The following is a 22,131-nucleotide window of genomic DNA, read 5'->3' as shown; positions in this document are numbered from 1 at the left end:
CTCGTATTTAAAATTGCTCGTTTGAAATTGGATTTTTGAAAATTCCGCGACAAAAAGTCACGCTTGGATTTTTTAAAAGGGAGTTGTTTTGAAATTTTGAGAAATTCATTCGTGTTTGAATTAAATTAAGTCGAAAAACCGCATTAAATTTTGTCGAAATTGATTTGCAAGTCGAATGTTTAAAGGGGTGCGAGCATTGTGGCAAGGAAACAGAGGTGTCAGGAGACGTGAGCTTCCGGGTGATGCAAGGGGGCCTCCCTTATTTTCTGAAAAAAGCGCTGATTGTTTTGCATAAATAGCGAGTTTGTGCTTCATTGTTTTATCATCTGAAACACAAAAATCTATACGAAAACATTCCCTCTTATTCCACAAAAAAATCATGGATACTTCCGAAGGTAGTTTGCGACATTGGTGTCGGGATTTATCACCACCCGAAAAATATGAACTCGATGTAATGGCAGTTGGTCGAGTGTTGGTGCTTCGCCAAGTAAAGGTTCAGTCTTCATTCCTTGATGCTTGTTCTCGGTTTTGGAATACGAGACATCAAGTTTTCGTCTTCCCGAAAGGCGAAATTTGCTTGCTTGCCGAAGAAGTAGGTGTTATTGGAGGATGGTCGGGTTGTACTCTGATGCTTTATCTGACTCAGTTGTGCTATAAGGACACATTCCGCCCCATGCTTGGCTTGTTGGTAAGTAAAATGAATTATCTCCTTGTTCCACTTGGTGTTGACATGTTGTCCTTTATCAACATATTTTCCAATCGGTTGGATGCTAATGTTTCGAAGGTTGCTAGGAAAGGGTCCTTTCCTTTTGCCTAGTATATGCTTACCTTCTTGTTGATGTTTTTAAGAAGAAGGGATCAAAATGGTATGGTAGTTTGACCCTCATTCATATTGTTGAGCAATTGGAGCATGGACGGGTCACGTCTTGGTTAGTGCTTGGCGAGATCGTTCAGGCCTTGGATAAGAAGGTGACTTGTGGAGATTCACCATCATTTATATCTCCTAGAATTCTCCAAGTGTGGCTTATAGAGAGGGTACGATATATTGAGCCTCCAATTGATGCTTCTTCTTGTTGGGAAATGTGTCCTCAACAATAGTGCGATCACATGATTTAAATATCATTATTAAATCTCATTACAAGAATACGGAAGGGATGATACATAATATATATAGTCAACTGGTCCACACATATCGGTAATGATTGGCTGGCTAGAGTTTGACATTACTGTCGTGCGACGGTGGTGATCAGTTGATCCCTCGAGGTCACACCTAAAGGACGATTCCCTTAATTAAAAAGGTTAATTAGTTGTATGCCGATACAGATTAATTAATTCCTTAAAATTGAACAAATTATTATAAGAGAGAGAAAAATTACATCTTATTATAATGTGATTAAATGAGATTTTATTTAGTAATTTAAGAAGTTATATTACTAAAATTAATCGGTGTTTGCGAAACACGCGAGATGAGAATGATAAGTTAGTTATAATTAAAAGATATTGTGAATTATACTAACTAGTAATTAAATGACCATTTTATGAGAAAGTAATTTTATATTACTAGTCAATCTGTTAAATATGATTTATTTAATTTGTAAATGATATTTAATTTGTTAAATATGCATTTTAAATTAAAACATGACATAAGACATGTCACATGTCACATGACATACAATTGTACAATTGACAAAAATAAAATGGACTCCATATTACACTAGATAAACCGAAATATGGGTGGCATTGTGAGATGTTTTGTCTTTTCCTTTTGTGTTATTCTTTTGTCCAATGTGCTTGATAGTGACATGACCATGGACAAAGTCTTACACAATATGTCTTGTAAAGACAAAAAGAAAACAAAAGAAGAGCCTAAATGGCTTCCCACCCCCACCGGTTTTGGTGATAAAAAATAGAGAATATTATTCTCTTAATTCACTTAATAATTCATTCCATATTGCATGCAAAAGGTTCATGCATTTTCTCTCTTCTCTCTCTTTAATCTTCATCAAAAAGATGAGATTTTAATCCAAATTGTTCATGAAAGATTACTAAAATTATTAATGTAATATATGAGTGTTAGTAATCAATTTTAAGGTAAACCACAATATAAATATCTAGTACATATTAGTTTGTGGGTTTGAGGGATAGTCTTGGGTGCTACTAATTGGAGGGCTTCTATTTTGAGGTCATGTATGTTCATCCAATATTGGAAAGATCAAGAACTAACAAGAAGGAGATCTTGTTGGTGCCCAAATAGCCGAAATTCATATGGTGAGAAAATGTTTTCTTATTTTTTTTATTTTAGTTTGCATGCATAAGATCTAGAATTTATTTTATGACTAAATAAATTTGAAACATATAAGAATATGTTAGATAATGAGATATAGATTTTCAACAAGCGGTATCAAGAGCACAAGGTTGTTTGCATGCAAATCGGTTATTGTTTTTCCGAGTTATACGATTAACATATAAAACTTATAAATTTGTGTTATTATGATATATCACGAAAATAATTTATGCATGTTAAAGTTTCTGATCCTAAAATGTATTTAGGATATTTTGGTTAATTTATGGATTTTATTGTTTATTTTATATAATATTGGCATTAAAATGTGAATTTTATGATAAAAATGTCATTTTTGGACGAAAATTAGCAAAACTTCGAATTTTCCAGTGGTTTTTGGATATGTTTTCACATATATTATTTTTAGATGATCTGGAAATATTTAGAATTTTATGAGTTCTTATGCTCGAAATATGGATTTTTCATGTTAAAAATCGAATTTAAATGAAAAATAGGTTAATATGAGAAATATTTCGAATCTGGTCATAGAAATTTAGTATGTTGTCACATGCAATTTTACAAGATGTGTGTAAAATAATAGGCTATAATGAAGTCTTCATGCATGATTTATGGATTTTTGATGAAAAATAGCATAAATAGTGACTTAATTAGTGAATAATTGCTAAAACATACTTCATGACTAAGGAAAAACGTCACATGTTGCATTTTATTATCTTTTTCAGATCTAAAATTGAAAAGTTGATGAATATAATTTTTCTCATGTTTTTATGATTTTTATTGATATATCCAATAAACCGCAACATTGTTTTTCCCGATAACTTTCGAAATTTTTAACCTAAGTTTTTTGAACATTATGAGTGTCATGGTATTTTTCCAGAATGTTCATGAGTTTAAATTTCAAATTTTTAATTTATTTGAAATTTTGTGATTTATTTGAAGTATAGCTTTTTATTATAATTTTAAGTCCATTTATGAACAAATTTTAGTAATATGAGTTAATTATGGTCAAATTATTAGTGAAGACTAATTTTTGAGTCCTAAGAGGTTAGGGTAATTAACTTGTGCATAAATATGAATTTATGTAATTTTTGTGATTATAAAATGTTAAGTCACGCAAATCCGTAAAAACCGTGTAATATAAGATATTGGCTCCTTAAAGGCGATTTAGCATTAAATTGGGCATGTTCATACATATTACAATGCTGCATTTTATTTATGATTGTCATAATTTTATTTTATGTAATTTTGAATTATGGAATTTCTACTTAGTATGGCCTTAGTTTTTAATTGGTATTACCCGAAATGTATGGGAATATCGATTCGGTTGTAATTTTATTGTGATCTCGTATCACCGTCTTGTAATTTAATAGATTTATTTTATTATAGTTACAAATGTATAATAGGAAATTATGTAATTTATTATGTAATTTTATTCATTTCGGAGTTCCCAAAGACGGATTTCTTCAAGATGGCGATACATAAAGACGGTGTTACCTCGAGATGCGTGCCGCAACCGAAGTTCAAGGGACCAATGGAGTTGGTTTCCGAATATGTAATAGTTAAATAGTTTTCTATTTTAGGAAGGCTATACTAGGATTTTATTTTTATGCTTTGCATTTTATTTATATGTTGCATGCATCGCTAAATCGCCATAACTAAAACATGCATCATCTTTTAATCGAGTATATCGACCGTGTCATTTATAATTATCGTATTTCACCGCTTTAGTTCACTTAAAACGTGATAGATAATAAATTGACATGACCTCTCGCTAAAATAAACAATTGATACTTAGCCTTACCAAATAGTAGAAACCATGAAAACCTATTTCGTGAGGGAGTGCACTCGGCCACACCGGGGTACAAACCTTGTTACGTAGGGGAAGTGGGTGATAAATGTCTATCCACTGAATTCATGTTGATGAGGGTTTTATCGGCCACACCGTGCCCAAGTTAATGTGAGTTTGGATCATGGACACATTTATTCGAAATTTGGGTTGAACTCAACAAAAGTTTTTTGATAAGGGATGTATCGGCCACACCGTGCCCTTGTCGGATGTGTTTTGGGCTAAAGATAAATGTTAAATTAATTTTATCGACCAAGAGTTCTAAAACTAGAATAGATTAAAGAGTTAATCCACCGAGTTATATTGATAAGGGATGTATCGGCCACACCGTGCCCAAGTTAATATGAATTTGGATCTTGGAATCATTTATCATAGTTGGGTAGAGGTTACTATGTAAAAGCTATACTTATTTACAAGTATTATTAATAAAACGATAAATGTTAAGTTTTCCACTATTCCGTTATCATATTGTTCTATTTCTTTACCACAATTCATATACGATATCATTTCGATTTTTGATTCAAATCTCCTTTAAAACATCGTAACTGAAGACAAAATTTGAATTTGCTTCTAAAACCTCATATGAACCATTGCTAAGGATCTCTTGTAAAGAGTATAGGTAAAAGTTATTCATTATCAAACAGGTTTTTGATTCTTGACTAACACATCTACTTACAATGAATTGTTTCTAATTTTGGTAACTAGATTTGTTGGAAATCAAAATTGACCGAAATAACGCAACCACTTCAATGAAAGTTTTAAGACTAAAACGAACAAATGAAGAGTAATCTTCATGAATTCAATTTTGCTTCTCAAAGCAAAGACTCATTGAAATGAGTGGGAGCATTCTCTTAAACCGTTAAGATAAGGACGAGGTTCAAGAAGTAAAGATTATAATGGAATTGATACAAGGTAATGTTAAAGGTAAAGTTGTTCAGAATGACGATACTAAACCTATCAATCCCGACCGATAAAGTTTCCATTGTCTTAAATGTTGGACACGAGAAAGAAAACTACCCCAAATTATTGAAGAATCAACAAGTTAGTTGTGGGACATCTAATGGGACCTTCTTCTTTAAATGTTTATTTGATTGACATAAAATTTTGCTAGTACTACTTCGTCAATATTAGAAACCGGTGGTGGTTTTCATCATTATGTTTGATACATGTGATGATTAGAATATGACGACTAGCAACAATGAAGTCGAGAGATAGAGTCATTGTGTACTAAATCTAGTTTTCGGGTTTGGAGTTGTACTTAATTGTGACTATTAAGTACATAAACTCTAAATAAGAATACAAACTTGTTATGATATAAAAGAGGTTCCACTTTTGTGACCCTATACACCACGATTTGATGTATGGCTAGCCCATTATCAAGGTGATTATATTCTAAACCAAACTAGAATGATGTATCATAAAGATGATGCAAGACTCAAATTGGTAACCCAAGATTAAACCTTAAATTCTGGAATGATTAACGCAAAGAGTTATCGAGTACTCTTGAAACCATTAGATCTTATGGTTTATGCGTATCTTGTATTCAAAGCAAGATATCTCGTGCCTTTTGGTTGAAAGGGAGATCGAGGTTGTAAATCATCGATCCAAAATAGGTTAATCATCATCTTTTTCCAACGATTTAAGTTGACACTAATGTGTTCACTTAATAAGGTAAATAGAGAAATCTTTGAAGAAGTTCAAAAGTTCAAAGAAGCACGATTTAGTCGTGATGGGATTATCAAAGTGAAGACTTTGATATAAGCCAAAGGAAATGTGATATAGTATCACAAGTTAATCTCTCTTAGCACGCATTATGGAATAATGTGTGGTTGGATAAGAAATCAAACGCTATTCGATATGGTTTGGACTTCAATCAAGTTACTTTGAGTTACTTGATCCTTTTGGGGATTTTATCATTTTGTCTAAATTATTTTTCCACTAAATCGAATCATATGAGATATGAAATGGTAAGGGTACCATGTTTGTAAGTTTTCACAAGAAACAAATGCTCATTTTTCCCTTTTCAATTATCACGAGTACGACGGGTTTGCGGCTCGTGAAGCTGTCTTTCTAAAATACAAGTTTATTTCTAGAAGACAGAGTGGGAGAAATTAATCAAGAGCCACAAAGAATGCCACAGAGAATGTTATGTCGCAAAAAACTGGTCTTTCTTGACTACATGAGACGTTTTGTGTAAGATGTTGTTTCTTTAAAACCTAGGAGGTTAAATTCGTCACTTGTTAAAGATGATGAATTCATGCTACTTTTAAGAAAGTAAAGAAATTACAACTTACAAAGAAATTGTTTGATTCAAGTTGATTACTTTTGAAAGTAATGAACATATGACTTACATGAGAGTGTTTAAGTCACAACTCAATACACGGCTTAGAGCCATGAAAATCCGAAATAAAAAGGCTTGATTAGTGACAAAGGGTTTTGCACTAATAAAGAGAAATTTCGTAGCAAGATTGGTGGCAAAGAGTTTTGCACTGGTTGAAATGCTTAAGTCTATTTGGATCTTCTTAGGGATTGTGTTTCATTATTATGAAATACACAGCGAGTGAATCTAAAACTCACTTCTTCAATTAGAAGGAATGTATTCAATACATGTCTTGAGTTTTGTAGATTCTTGCAATCCTAAGATAATGTGCAACTTAAGAGATGGTCTTAAGTAGGACATCAATGAGTTGGAATCAACATTTTGATCATGTGATAAAACATTTCTCGATAAGTCGAGAAGTTGTTTTTATACATGAAGTTTAGTGGGAGTTACGGAAATTTTAATTAGTCTTATATGTGGATGACATATTGATCATTGATTAAGACTTTTGGAGTATTATAATAAATCTTTAATATCCAGATTTATGAAGATAAATTCACATGATATTAGCGTCAATAAGAAGTCTTACGTTGATCAGATTCATGACTAGTTCAATTAAATTGAACATATTTGATTGATTACATTTGCTTCCGCTGCCGGATCAATTAAATGAGTAATGATGTATAACACTTCATATACTTTGAGTATGATGAGTTGTTTTCAAAATCGAATTTAAGTAATCTTTGCCAAGTAAGCCATAAAGATTACCCTTAAGTGCTTGCAGAAGCATTAAGGAAGTAAAGAAAAGTGTTTATGATGCAATTTTGTGTAAGGGTGTTGCACAAGTGACAATTGACAATTGAGATTGCGCATGGTTTCCGACAAAACCATAATCAAAACACATTAGGATGGTTAAGATACCATTGTGGCAATGTTAATTAAGAAGTAGATTTTCTAGAATCGTTCTAGGCAATAAAGAACAATGAGAGATATTTATAACGGAAATTGAGTACACTTGCAATCATGAGATGTGGAAGAAGGATGAGTCCCGCACACTGTGAAAACAGTGGGAGCTATTCTTAGGCTAGAGGGCCTATGTCTTGATTGGATCTCGACACGTACTCAGATAGTTTTGTAATGCAAATGTATACATTACAAAGGAAAACGAGTATGTAGTAAGGTTGAGTAAGGTACAAGAAGTTGATAAAACCTACTAACGAAAGCCTTCTCAAAGGCTAAACATGATGAGTCATGTCATTTCAATTGAATTGAAATGAACAACTACATACAAGATCAAATTAGATTATAGAACATGAAATAGTAATCAGGCATTGACTATTCATATGTGATAATCGCATTTGTCGTTCGAGTTTTACTTTAAAACTCTTTTATTATACTTTGTTACATCCAAACGGGTTGTAGAGACAACATTGAACCCCGTTAAAGTGAACACGGATTAGCATTGTATTCGCCCATAGTCACTTGTATGAGGTGACGTCTCGAAGTGACTAGAGTGTGATGTGATTGCTGGCAAGTTCAAGTGCCATAGAGTCATGTGAGATGACTAGTCGATCACATAGGCAGGCTGTTAGGAACACCTTGTCGGGCAGTGACCGCTTATAGAGTTCTGGTAAATTCATAAAGCCTGGTCGTGGCAAGAGCTACTATAGTATTCTGATGAGTCGATTCTTTTGACTAAAGACTGTTCGCCTAAGATGGCACAGTTTCAGATTAACTTTGATTTGTGTTACTACGACCTTCGTAAATGGGGTCAAATGGGCATATTTTGGGTTATGATGGCCGTGGCTAGTCGAAGGGAATAAGTGCGATAGGAATTGTCCACCCCCTTGTCAGGGTTAAAACAATATCTCAGGGCCACTCGAGGAGTAATGAACTGGAAATGCGTGGCCACGCTCGGAAGGTATCTATGATAGATAAATCCGGTCAATCAGTTATTCTCCAGATCGAGGAAACCACTCTCGATGTGATCACTTGCAAGTACAACCTGAAAGACACCTTGCATTGAGTGGGAGATAGTATTAGGACAAGAGAATTGGTGACGCACACTTGTCGAGGATAAGTGGGAGATTGTTGGGAAATGTGTCCTCAACAATAGTGCGATCACATGATTTAAATATCATTATTAAATCTCATTACAAGAATACGGAAGGGATGATACATAATATATATAGTCAACTGGTCCACACATATCGGTAATGATTGGCTGGCTAGAGTTTGATATTACTGTCGTGCGACGGTGGTGATCAGTTGATCCCTTGAGGTCACACCTAAAGGACGATTCCCTTAATTAAAAAGGTTAATTAGTTGTATGCCGATATAGATTAATTAATTCCTTAAAATTGAACAAATTATTATAAGAGAGAGAAAAATGACATCTTATTATAATGTGATTAAATGAGATTTTATTTAGTAATTTAAGAAGTTATATTACTAAAATTAATCGGTGTTTGTGAAACACGCGAGATGAGAATGATAAGTTAGTTATAATTAAAAGATATTGTGAATTATACTAACTAGTAATTAAATGACCATTTTATGAGAAAGTAATTTTATATTACTAGTCAATTTGTTAAATATGATTTATTTAATTTGTAAATGATATTTAATTTGTTAAATATGCATTTTAAATTAAAACATGACATAAGACATGTCACATGTCACATGACATATAATTGTACAATTGACAAAAATAAAATGGACTCCATATTACACTAGATAAACCGAAATATGGGTGGCATTGTGAGATGTTTTGTCTTTTCCTTTTGTGTTATTCTTTTGTCCAATGTGCTTGATAGTGACATGACCATGGACAAAGTCTTACACAATATGTCTTGTAAAGACAAAAAGAAAACAAAAGAAGAGCCTAAATGGCTTCCCACCCCCACCGGTTTTGGTGATCAAAAATAGAGAATATTATTCTCTTAATTCACTTAATAATTCATTCCATATTGCATGCAAAAGGTTCATGTATTTTCTCTCTTCTCTCTCTTTAATCTTCATCAAAAAGATGAGATTTTAATCCAAATTGTTCATGAAAGATTACTAAAATTATTAATGTAATATATGAGTGTTAGTAATCAATTTTAAGGTAAACCACAATATAAATATCTAGTACATATTAGTTTGTGGGTTTGAGGGATAGTCTTGGGTGCTACTAATTGGAGGGCTTCTATTTTGAGGTCATGTATGTTCATCCAATATTGGAAAGCTCAAGAACTAACAAGAAGGAGATCTTGTTGGTGCCCAAATAGCCGAAATTCATATGGTGAGAAAATGTTTTCTTATCTTCTTTTATTTTAGATTGCATGCATAAGATCTAGAATTTATTTTATGACTAAATAAATTTGAAACATATAAGAATATGTTAGATAATGAGATATAGATTTCCAACACTTCTTACTCTTTCCGCCATCTTACCATGAGATACAAGTTGTATGCGGATAGCATTTCATGCACCAAGACCTATTAGATCTCAATGTTGATGGAGTAGGTGGTCCTCACGTCCATTGGGTTATCTTGTGGTGACGCTTGAGATCCTTCACGGGATTGTCCGCTTCGGGCGCTTCTTCTCGCTCCTTGATGATCATCGGTTTGAAAGTCTCTTGCTTCATTTATCCGGAAGGGTTATGAGGCAAATGGGCCGTCAACAAAAGGTGCCCGCTGAAGATACTCTTATCCAAGAGAGTGTGTTCCAAACCTCCGAACAAGTGGAGGGTTTTGAGAGGTGGTGGGCCACTCGGCAAACTTGGGAGGCGCCCAATCCCGCTCCTACGACATGGGTGACTCCCGCTTATATCAAATGGTCAAGAGCTTCCACCGTAGAAGAAAGGTCAAAGTTCCGCAAGGATAAACGTAACGACTTGAAGTACCGGGATGTGGCGAAGGCGAACCGTGTTTTCTTTGATGATTTCGATGATGATATGAGCCCGGCCGTGATGAGGCCTACAAAGAAGAGGAGCTTGTGTCCCAAGGAGGATTTGAGCCGTGTGTGGGCCGTGTAGGAGCCCGAGCACGATGGTTGTTATGGATCCGATGAGGATCCATTCCGAGGAGGAAATTGGTGCTAGGGGAGCTAGCAAGAAGAGCAAGGGGAAGATGTATCCTGAAGACAAAAGCAAGGGTATAATGGAAGAGTGAAGACCTCGAACGTTTTTATTATTATGTTGTATTAGGGTGTGTTTGTGTTTTAATGTTATTATGTTGTATTAGTTATGATTTGTGTTTTTGTGTGTTAGTTTATTATGTAAAATATCCTAGTCGGCGCTCTGACTTTGCAAGTCGTGGACTCGCTTGGCTTCTTATTTGTGCCAAGTTTTTAATTCCACCTATTTCTAAATTAAATAATTGAATTACTGGTCGGACTCTCGAGGAGGTTTAGTTTTTAGTACTTGTCGTTAGGAGCACATAGACCAAAACACAATTTATAACTTCACAAACAACTCTACAATTAGTAAAGAGGCAAGTAAAGGTCGGATCCCAAGGGACGGGAATTGAGAGGAGATTTTCTATTGCAACTAGTGGTGTCTAAGGGTGTCACAATTTGGGGTTTGAAGTAGAAGATCACTAAACTAAATAGCAATGAAAGTAAACAAGCAAGATGATTAAAAAGGGATGTAAACAATTGATAAAAGGCACTAGGGTGTCATGGGGTCATAGGGGATTCATGGGAATTGATCATACAAACATATTCTCAAATTATAAGAAAGCAATTATTGTTGTGATGGATCGAGTTGGTTTATATCTTACAATCCTAGGAAAGTTTGGGTCCCGGAGTTGAATCGATTAGATTGTACAACACCTACAAGTCGACTTACTATTCCCTACTCAACTATATGCATGGTCTAATGAGACTCGAGTTTGTTTATGTCATACAAGTCTCATTGAAAAGATAGGTGATGGGTAAAAAATGCAAGGATTCATTGGCTCGCATTTCATCAAACATAACATGTGCATAAGTTGAGATCACAACAAGCAAGCAAATAAACTATGAAAACATATTAAATTAAGCATGAATCATCCCCCATGTTGGTTTCCCCTAATTACCCATTAACCCTAGCTAAGGAAACTACTCACTCATTATCATGTTGAACATGCTTGCAAGGTTGTCAATCATACCAACAAAGTAAAACATGATGAATAAATGAAAGTGATTAACAATATTTAAAAAGGGATTAAGAGAATTATACCTACTAATGATTCCAATAATAAAGCAAAGAATAATAGAAGTACTTGATGATAGATTGGAAGGTTGTCAATCTCCCAATAATAACCCAAATAATCTTCAATTACCCAAAACAAAGGATGAACAAGAGAGAGATTAAGGAAATGAAACTTGTATTAAAACTTGATTAAATGTTGATTACAAGATTAAAGAGAGATTTGATTAATATTAACTACACTAGAGATTGCTAAGAAGAACATGCTAATTTAATTAGACTAATGGGGTATTTATAGTGGGGATTAGTTACATAAATTAGGGTTTACTAAGGGCTTAAATGACGATTAAGTCCTTGAGGAATCGCCGGTCTCTGGGGAGACTCCGGTCTCCTTTTTTCCGGTCTTAGAAAAATATGCGCATCCTTCCTTGAAGCTTGTAGAAGACGAAATGGCTGTTAGAGAATCCGCGCGTCCAAGGCACGGGACGGGCGGATTCTGGTGATTTTGGACGGGCGTCCAGATGGGGAAGATGGGCGGATTGGGCGTGTTTTGGACGGGCGTCCACAGGGGGAAGAAGCTCGGATTGTGGTTGCTGGATGGGCGTCTTGTGGACAATCCGCTCGGATTGTCTTACAGCTTCTTTCTTTCTTCTTTTCTTCCTTTTTCTTCATAAAATCCTTGAGGATTTCCTCGGGGATGCAAGGATATTTTGTCATCATTGCCCATCTACTATAGTATGTACAAAGGCCTTCTAATCTTGTCTTCTCTTTGATGCTTGGTCATTGAATTCAATCAATTTAGCTCTATTTTGCCATGAAAATGCAAGGTTTTCACTCCTTTCCTACCAAGGACATAAAACCTCAAAGAATATGCAAAACAAAGGACTTAAGACAATAAATCACCCAAATATGCGCTAAAAAGCATGGGAACAAGGCTAATTCGGGGACTAAATATGCTCTAATTATGGTCACATCAAATATCCCCAAACCGAACCTTTGCTCGTCCCGAGTAAAGAGGTGACAAAGACTAGGACCATTTTTTAAACTAACCTAATAGCATAGCCGATATGAGACAACTAGCGGGTCTCACTCTACCCCTTCAACTCACAACAAGACAACCATGAGGTAGGATGCCTTCTTGCAAGGCAAGGTGGGTCTTGCCAAAATGGCGACACATCCAAACATTAAAGCACACAAAAATAAGTAATGGATGCATCTACAAAAGAATAGCCACTTTCCTCATCTAAGTGGCGGAAATTATCTACAAGGGAAGCAATTCAAGGGTATACACTCCTTCATAGATGCAAATTCTTCAAATTACTAAGCCTAGAAGGATACCAATAAATCACCTCCAAATTGTGTCAAGCTAGGATACCTTTGTCCTCAATCGTTAAATGCTTTTGTCAAGAATAGACTCCCTATGGTGTTAGAAACACAGGAGGATCGTGGAACTCCCCCTCTTGCCTAGACAAGAAGAAGGGTCGTCCCCTCTCTACCATGCACAAAAATGGATACGATGGATAAAGGGATCAATAGATATTTGAGTTTCATTTTGGGAGTTTATTTTGTTTTTGTTTTTCCCCCCAATTTCTTGTGGCATATAACATTTGAGAACATTTCTTTTGCCATTTCTTTGATGTTTGGCATTTCAAAACTTGACAACTTTTCAACTTTTCTTTGCATTTCTTTTTGAACATTTTCAAAGTCACCCCATATGTAGTGAGGGTGCCTTGTATTTTAAGCTTTAGGAGTCTATTTTTGCTCCTCTTTTCATTTGATGCAATTGCAAACTTTTTCACTTTCTTTTCATTTCTTTGAACTCAAATTAATCTCTTTTTGTGCCCATTCCCTTTGATGACAAAAATGTGGTAGAACATGGATGATGGGTGCATGGTTTCAAGGGTCACCTTGGAATAAACGGTAGCCAAGGAGTTATCACACCACAAGGTACTCTTGACTAAGCCTTAATCCATGGGTCAAAGGATACTAGCATGGCACATCCTAGGGTGTTTTACAAGTATTCTAACAAGCAAAGTCTTAAGAAGAAAAAGCATCTACTAGGGCCTATATACACTTGTCAAGCTTCCCAAGTAGACGGTTTCACAAAATTTTTCTAATATGCAAACTACATGCCATGATGCAACTAGCATATAAACATCCTAATGCAAATGATTCTACCAACTAATATGCCATATAAACAAAATGCAAATCCTAAGTTCACATTGTTATACCGCATCAATCAAAATAAAGCCACATACTCATTAACATAAACAGGAAAAAGGAGATTGGAAAGATCATACCATGCCGTCTTCAATATCCTCATGTCTCAGATGTGGCGTAGTCGATCAATGTGAACAAGGATAGAACAAATACAATATATACAATAATATATACAAGTCTACACTACAAAGGAAATGAACTTGTTTTTGGATTTTCAAATTTTTCAATTTTTTGGTTTTTTCGAAACTTTTTTATTTTTTTCGGTTTTTGAATAAAAGTTAAGTTAGAATTCCCCATCCCCACACTAATATGGGCATTATTCTCAATGGCCAAAATGATGGGAAACTATGCAAGCATGATGCATGAATTCTACACTAAATGGAAGCTACACTAATCTATACTACATGATGCATGGTTTTTTGTTTATGACGGAGAGTGTAATTTAGATTACATCCCGTTGCCCATGCATGTACTTCCCCGAACCGAGATAGACATTATTTCTAATGTCCTAAATTTGGGGGTAATTCATACACACAAGATGCAATGCATGAAATTAAATTGTCATTTTGGATTTTCAAAAGTGGGAACAATGAAATAAGAACACCTCAATGGGGCCGAGGTGTTAGTCCTCATGTTTCTAGGACTCTCCAACTATGATCAAGATAAAAATAAATAAAACAAAGAAAGAAGTAGACAAACCTCAAGAGGGTAGGAGCCTCCAAAGCTTGCTAGTCTTCCACCATATCATCATTGTCATCATTTTCCTCAGTAGAAGTGGACTCATCGCCACTCCCCTCTTCACTTCCTTCCTCACTTCCTTCATCATTTTCTTCATCATCTTCATTAGCCTCTTCTTCTTCATTTACCTCTTCAAAAATGCCCTCATTATCAACAACCTCATCACCGACAACCTCATCGTTACCCGGTCTTTCACCCCTAGATGCACTTGGAATGAAAACTTCCCTATCCGCCCAACTAGGCAAAGGACATGAAGGATCAAGTAGTCCTTGCCTAGCTAAATAAAGGAGGGGTGGATATTGGGCCAAGTATGCATCTTCCCGATCCTTAAAAGCTTGTTTGTGCATCTCTTGCATAAGCAGAATCATGTTGTCATTGCCCACTTCAACACCTTCGGGTTTGAACTCTTGATATTTGAATGGATAGGGTGGTGTGACAATGGAGGAGGAGGGCATTTCAATTTCACCCCTTTGTTGACGGATGATGTATTTGACTTCCTTTGAGAGTGGAAGAAGGTAGATTGTTCTATGAACACTCAAGCGGCATATCTTGGAAGGCAAAGTAAAATATCTAGCATCATTGGTGAGCCACCCATATTTGGTATCAAGAGGATTATGCTTGACCCACTTGTACTTTTTAATCATGGCATACATGTCAATGAGATGACCCCCTCTTTTCGCCACATACTTGCTATCCTTGTTGAAATTCGGATCAAAGTACTTGGCCAAGAGAGTAACTAGACCTCCATTTACGATAAAAGCGGTGCCTTCTTTTCCACAATCAACATTGAGCCATCTTTCCACCAAAAGCCTTAGAGCATTGTAAGGCTTGGTGAATTCCCTTCCAATATTTAAGGCCGACTCAAGTAGAACACAAACGAGCTTGGTAAAGTGGTTAATTTCTTTTCTTACAATGATAGTATTCCCGATGACCTTGTGCCACACTCTAATGCCCGGATGGTGGACTAATAGAACGCGACAAGCATGAAAGTTCTCAAATTTCTTCCCGGAAATCGCCTCCCAAAGAGGAGCGGGGTCATATTTTTCGGGCTTCTTAAAATAACGAGGTGTATCACTAAGACCTAATGCTTTACTCAAAACATCAAAGGTGATGCGCCTATTCACATTGGCAAGGTGAAACTCGATGTATTCTCTAGTCTCTACCTTAGTCACTTTCAATGAACTTAAGAATTCCAAGGTAAGGGAGGGGTATGTCAATTCTCTTGTAGTAAACAATTTTCCTAACCCCATGGCTCCAAATAAGGCTTTCGTTTGCTCAAGGACACCCAATTTGTTCAAGGCATCTTCACATATGAATTTGGTGGGTAGAATGGATTTCTTAGCATACTTGGCAAATGTATCCCTATGGGAGTTAGAAATGAAAATTACCTCCGGATAGTTTGATAATTGAGCAATTTTCGGAGTTGTTGATGTTGTTGCTTCCAAGGGAGGATTTTGTTGTTGTTGAACTTCCAAGCTTGCACTAGCAACCACCATAGCCATTGAGGCTTTCTTTGCTTGAAGGCATTGTTGCCTTTTTTAGAGTACCTTTGTTGATCCTTTTGTTCTTGCCATTGATGATTATACCAAGAAAAGATTGAAAATCTTCATTTTCCAATTATACCCAAATCGATTTTAAGATGAAAGGATTTGCCTTTGTATTTCAAAAATCGACTCAAAGGTTGAAGATTTTGGTGCTTGGATTGATTATTGTTGGAAAAGGAGTGATTAATTGTTGTTGTAAGGAAGTTTGGATTTGATTTTGTTGAATTTGGTTGAGGAAATCTTGTTTTTGGTGATGGAGAGGATGAGGGTTTTGGGGTTTATGGTAGTGTTTTGAATGTATGAATGAAGGAATGAATGTGGGAGGGGTATGTAAAAACACCCGAAATTTTTGAACTGTAGGGGGAAGACGAGCGGATTCCCTTCGGGACGCTCGGATTCTGCTCAATCAGGGTTCAGGAATTCTCGCCTAAAGACGAGCGTCTTTCAGCTGGGATGATCAGATTCTTCAGTTGCAGGACGAGCGGATTCCAATAAAGACGGGCGGATTCTGTTACAGCGAGTTTTCTTATTTTGCACTGGCAAAAAGACGGGTGTCCTTCTGCAAAGACGAGCGGATTCTTTCAGACGAGCGTCTTCTCTGCTGGGACGCTCGGATTCTCTAACAGTCCCAAATTTTCAAATTTTCAGTTCAATTGGACGAACGGATTCTGCAACAGACGCCCGGATTCCCTAAAGACAAGCGGATTCCCCTTAAGGACGCTCGGATTCCTCCTAGTCTACCCGGATTCAGTTCCATCCGTGCACTTGCATATCCCGTGTCATTTTCATTCTTCATATCTCGTGTTCTTAATTGTAGGGGCACTACTAAGGCATGAATGGCCTAGGCAATTGCTATCCTCACACTAAGCTAAAGCACTACACATCAATAAAATCATTAGTCCCTCCCTCACTTCTCTCAAAAATGATAAATATCTTGATCAAAGCATAAAAAATCCAAAAATAACAAAAATGCAATGTAAGAATTAAAATGCGAGTTAGGGAGTTAGAAATATTTACAAATGGTGGTTTGGAGAGGACTCCACCAAACTCTCATCCTTAGTGAGATGTCATGGGGGCATGTCCAAGGTGTTGTTGATGTTGCTCAACACCTTGAAAGTAGTCAAAAGCTTGTTCATTATCATGATAAAGATCTTCAATAGATCTTTGCACTTGTTGTCCTTCATGTTGGTCTTTATCGATAGCATTACCAATGTAGGGATTGAAGATCCCTTCAAACTCATCGTCCCAAAGACCACAAACTTCATCTACTTGGTCACTAAAGATCTCTTGAGTTGATAGAGACAACTCTTCCACTTTCTTGTCTTGGCCAATGAGGCCATCCTCTTCATTGCTTGACTTTGATGAGCTTTTTAAGCTCTCTTTGTTACAATTCACTTGCTCTTTGAATGGAGCATCATCAACTTTCTTCTTCCATTGGAATTCCGACTTCTTCCTATCATCCTTCCGGCGATAATGATCAACCATAAAACATGGTTCATGCAAATGGGGAGCTCTTATGGTCTTGTCAAGATTGGAAGTTATGCTCTCATCTCCCACTTCTAGAGTGAGCTCTCCATGCTTCACATCTATCACCGCACCCGCGGTGTGCAAGAAAGGTCTACCTAGAATGATTGGAATGTTGGAGTCTTCTTCCATGTCAACAATGACAAAGTCCACCGGGATGAAAAATTTCCCAACTCTTACGGGAACATCTTCCCATATCCCTAATGGTGTCTTTGTTGATCTATCGGCCATTTGGAGTGTGATATTGGTGCATTTAAGCTCTCCCATCCCTAACCTTTTACACACCGAATACGGCATAATACTCACACTAGCCCCTAGATAACATAAGACTTTGTTGATCGTGGTGTCGCCAATGGTACACGGTATTGAGAAGCTTCCCGGATTTTTAAGTTTTGGAGGTGAACTCCCTTGAAGTATTGCACTACTGACCTTAGTGAAGGCGATAGTCTCAAGCTTCTGGATTGACTTCTTCTTCGTGAGGATGTCTTTCATGTATTTTGCATAGCCCGCCACATGATTGATTAATTCCGTAAAAGGAATGGAGACTTCCAAATTCCTCACAATCTCCATAAACTTTCCAAGTTGGTCATCAAATTTGGGCTTGGCTTGACGACTCGGAAGAGGAAGTCTAATCACAATGGGCTCCTTCTCCTTGGCCTTGTCTTCACTTTTCTTTGAAACTTCTTCTTTTGATGGTTCTCCATCCTTGGAGTTTTGCACAACTTCTTCTTTGTCACTAGCTTCAACTACTTCATCCTCAACTTGCTTCTTTAGTGCTTCATACCTCGTACCACTCCTCAAGTGGATGGCACCAACCGTTTCATGTCTTGGGGGATTACTTTGAGGTGGTAATTTCCCCTTTTGTCTTTGAGAACTTGAAGATGCTAGTTGAGTCAATTGGGTTTCCAACATTTTGGTGTGGGCTAGGATGTTGTTGATGGTGATTTCCTTTGCTTGACTATCTTTTTGCATTTGGGTGAAGAACTCTTGTTGATTCTTTTGCATTTGGAGGACCGCTTTTTGAACATCAAAACCTTGGTCATTTTGTTGATTGCATGGAGTTTGATTTTGGTAGCCTTGGTTTTGGTTGTAAAAGGGTCTTTGATTTTGGTTTCTCATGGGAGGTGGGGTGTATGTTGGTTGAGGGTTTTGAACATTTTGGCTTTTTTATAAGAGATTTGGGTGGAATTTGGTGTTTTCATTGTAATAATTGGAATAAGGGGTACCACTCTTGTATGCTTGAGAAGCATTTACTTGTTCATTTGTTCCCTTACATTCACTTTGGTCATGTCCCAAGGTTCCACAATTCTCACATATCCCACTTGGGATTGATGAAGATGCCGTCATGGCATTAACATAATGCTTTGGAGATTTTGAGGCTTCTTCAAGCCTAGCCATAGCTTTTTCAAATTTTAAATTGATGGTATCAATGTGAGCACTAAGTTGAGCACCCAATTGAGTAATAAAGTCCACTTCATGCTTTCCTCCTCTTGTAGCCTTGCGAGGCCTACTATATTGTGAATTATGGACCGCCATCTCCTCAATTTTGTTCCAAGTTTAATTGTCGTCAACTTCGGTGAACATTCCATTTGATCCCATGTTGAGAATGTTTCTCGAGTCTTCATAAAGACCGTTCCAAAATTGTTGTACCAAGAACCACTCGCTAAGTCCATGGTGAGGACATGAGCGACAAATTCCTTTGAATCGCTCCCAAGCTTCATACAAAGATTCTTCATCTCTTTGCTTAAAGCCCGTAATTTGAGCTCTTAGCATGTTAGTCTTTTCCCGTGGATAGAACTTTTTGTAGAAAGCTAGAGCCAATTTCTTCCAATAATCAATTCCGAGAGTAGCCTTATCAAGGCCTTTCAACCATTGTTTTGCGGTGCCAATTAGAGAAAAAGGAAATAAGACCCATCGAATTTGGACTTGAGTTACACCGGTTTGAGATATCGCATCACAATAGTCACAAAAAGTCTCCATGTGAGAGTGAGGGTCTTCACTAGGCATCCACCCAAATTGGCTTCTTTCGACTAATTAGATAAATGCGGATTTGGCAATAAAATTTCCGGTTAAGTGTTGTGGTGTGGGAGTACCATTGGGTAGGTTCTCCTCGGTTGGTACGGAATGTGATGAAAATTTAGGCATTGTAGGTTGATTTTGTGTTGGATTTTGTGTTGGGTTGTCCTCACCTTCTCTTGCAAAAGGGTTGATGAACTCAATAGTGTTTGGTTGAATATCTACAACCTCACCAATACCTCTCAAAGTTCTCCTAGCAAGTCTTCTATTGGTTTTCAAATTCCTTTCAATTTCATGATCAAAGGGTAACAAGTTACCTTGTGATCTTCTAGACATGCAAAATATCAAACAACTCGAAAATAGTTAGAACAAACCTTGAGGAGTATTACTTCCCCAAGGCAAAGAAAGACACAACTAATAACAATATAAGAAAATCTAAATCAAGTTAACACCGTCTCCGGCAATGGCGCCATTTTTGGTCGGACTCTCGAGGAGGTTTAGTTTTTAGTACTTGTCAATAGGAACACCTAAACGAAAACACAATTTATAACTTCACAAACAACTCTACAATTAGTAAAGAGGCAAGTAAAGGTCGGATCCCAAGGGACGGGAAATGAGATGAGATTTTCTATTGCAACTAGTGGTGTCTAAGGATGTCACAATTTGGGGTTTGAAGCAGAAGATCACTAAAATAAATAGCAATGAAAGTAAACAAGCAAGATGATTAAAAAGGGATGTAAACAATTGATAGAAGGCACTAGGGTGTCATGGGGTCATAGGGGATTCATGGGAATTGATCATACAAACATATTCTCAAATTATAAGCAAGCAATTATTGTTGTGATGGATTGAGTTGGTTTATATCTTACAATCCTAGGAAAGTTTGGGTCCCGGAGCCGAATCGATTAGATTGTACAACACCTACAAGTCGACTTAATCTTCCCTACTCAACTATATGCATGGTCTAATGAGACTCGAGTTGGTTTATGTCTTACAAGTCTCATTGAAAAGATAGGTGATGGGTAAAAAATGCAAGGATTCATAGGCTCGCATTTCATCAAACATAACATGTGCATAAGTTGAGATCACAACAAGTAAGCAAATAAACTATGAAAACATATTACAAGTCGACTTAATCTTCCCTAATCCTTGCACTTAATTTTAGTATAAATACCTCATTGTACTACCTAGATTATCATCAACCCTTAATATCATCTTAATAAATCCTTTAATTAGTTCTTAATCATCTCTTAATCTATTATTAATTTAGTTGTAATACACTTTCCAATATTAATCATATCTTAATCTTTCATTAATCTCTCAATTGTTCTTCCTTTTATTTGGGTAATTAGAAGGTTATTTGGGTTTATTTGGAGGATTGACAACCTTCCATCAATCATCAAGTACTTCTATTATTCTTTGCTTTATTATTTGGATCATCTCCATAGGTATAATTCCTTTTTACAGTTGTCTATTTTTGCTCCTCTTTTCATTGATACAATTTTGCAAACTTTTTGATTTTGATTTTGTATTTGAACTCAATTTGATGATTTTTGTGCCCATTTCCTTTTTGTTGACAAAAGATGATGATAGAAGTGTAAGAACTGTTGCATGGTTTCAAAGGTCACCTTGGAATAAACGATAGCCAAGGAGTTATGAAACCATAATGTACTCTTGACTAGGCCTTAGTCCATGGGTTAAAAGATACTAGTATGACACATCCTAGGGTGTGTTGAGGGTATTCTAGCAAACAAAGTCTTAAGGAGAAATATTATATATACAAGGGCCTTATATACACTTGTCAAACTTCCCAAATAGGCATTTTCACAAAATGTTTCTAACCATGCAACTACATGCCATGATGCAACTACAATATATATAACTCTAATGCTTATGCCTCTATCGACTATAATGCCATATAATCTAAATGCAACTCCTAACAACACATAGATGCTCAAACCACAACAACAAAATACACCACATCCTCCTTGACATGTAAGCCCATTCTCCTCATATGAATAATGAAAATAAATGGAAGGGAAAAAGAGATTAGAGCGATCATACCAAGCGGTCTTCACATTCCCTTGACAATGCCTCAAATGTAGTGTTGTATCTATGTGAGAAGAGAAGAAAAACACAACTATATACAATTCTATGATACTAAATTAAAGAACATGTTTTTGGTTTTTGAGATTTTCAAATTTTTATAGATTTTGTTCCTATGAAATTAAAGAACATATTTTTTAGATTTTTCGAAATTTTTCAATTTTTATGTATTTTTGGAGTATTTTCATCCCCCACTTTATTTTGGACATAATCCTCAATGTACATGTAGTAGTAGGAATGAAAAAGAAATACATGTTTTTTGGATTTTTAAGTTTTTTGGAAATTAAAGTACAAATGCAATGATATGATAAGAATGAATGCATGCTCTAACTAAATGC

The 22,131-nt window shown here is 36.1% G+C and overlaps 1 non-coding gene across 1 annotated transcript; it reads left to right on the top strand.

Annotated features, from left to right (window-relative positions):
* Positions 1-19,337: 19,337 nt before the first annotated feature.
* Positions 19,338-19,444, top strand: LOC141634725 (small nucleolar RNA R71). Its single transcript, XR_012539450.1, has one exon. It is a non-coding gene; the product is annotated as a small nucleolar RNA R71 (small nucleolar RNA).
* The last annotated feature ends 2,687 nt before the right edge of the window (positions 19,445-22,131 follow it).

The sequence above is a fragment of the Silene latifolia genome, chromosome Y (genome assembly GCF_048544455.1).
Source record: "Silene latifolia isolate original U9 population chromosome Y, ASM4854445v1, whole genome shotgun sequence".
NCBI classification, from domain to species: domain Eukaryota; kingdom Viridiplantae; phylum Streptophyta; class Magnoliopsida; order Caryophyllales; family Caryophyllaceae; genus Silene; species Silene latifolia.
The sequence above is the reverse complement of the archived record's forward strand: the minus strand, read 5'-3'. Positions and strand labels throughout refer to the sequence as shown.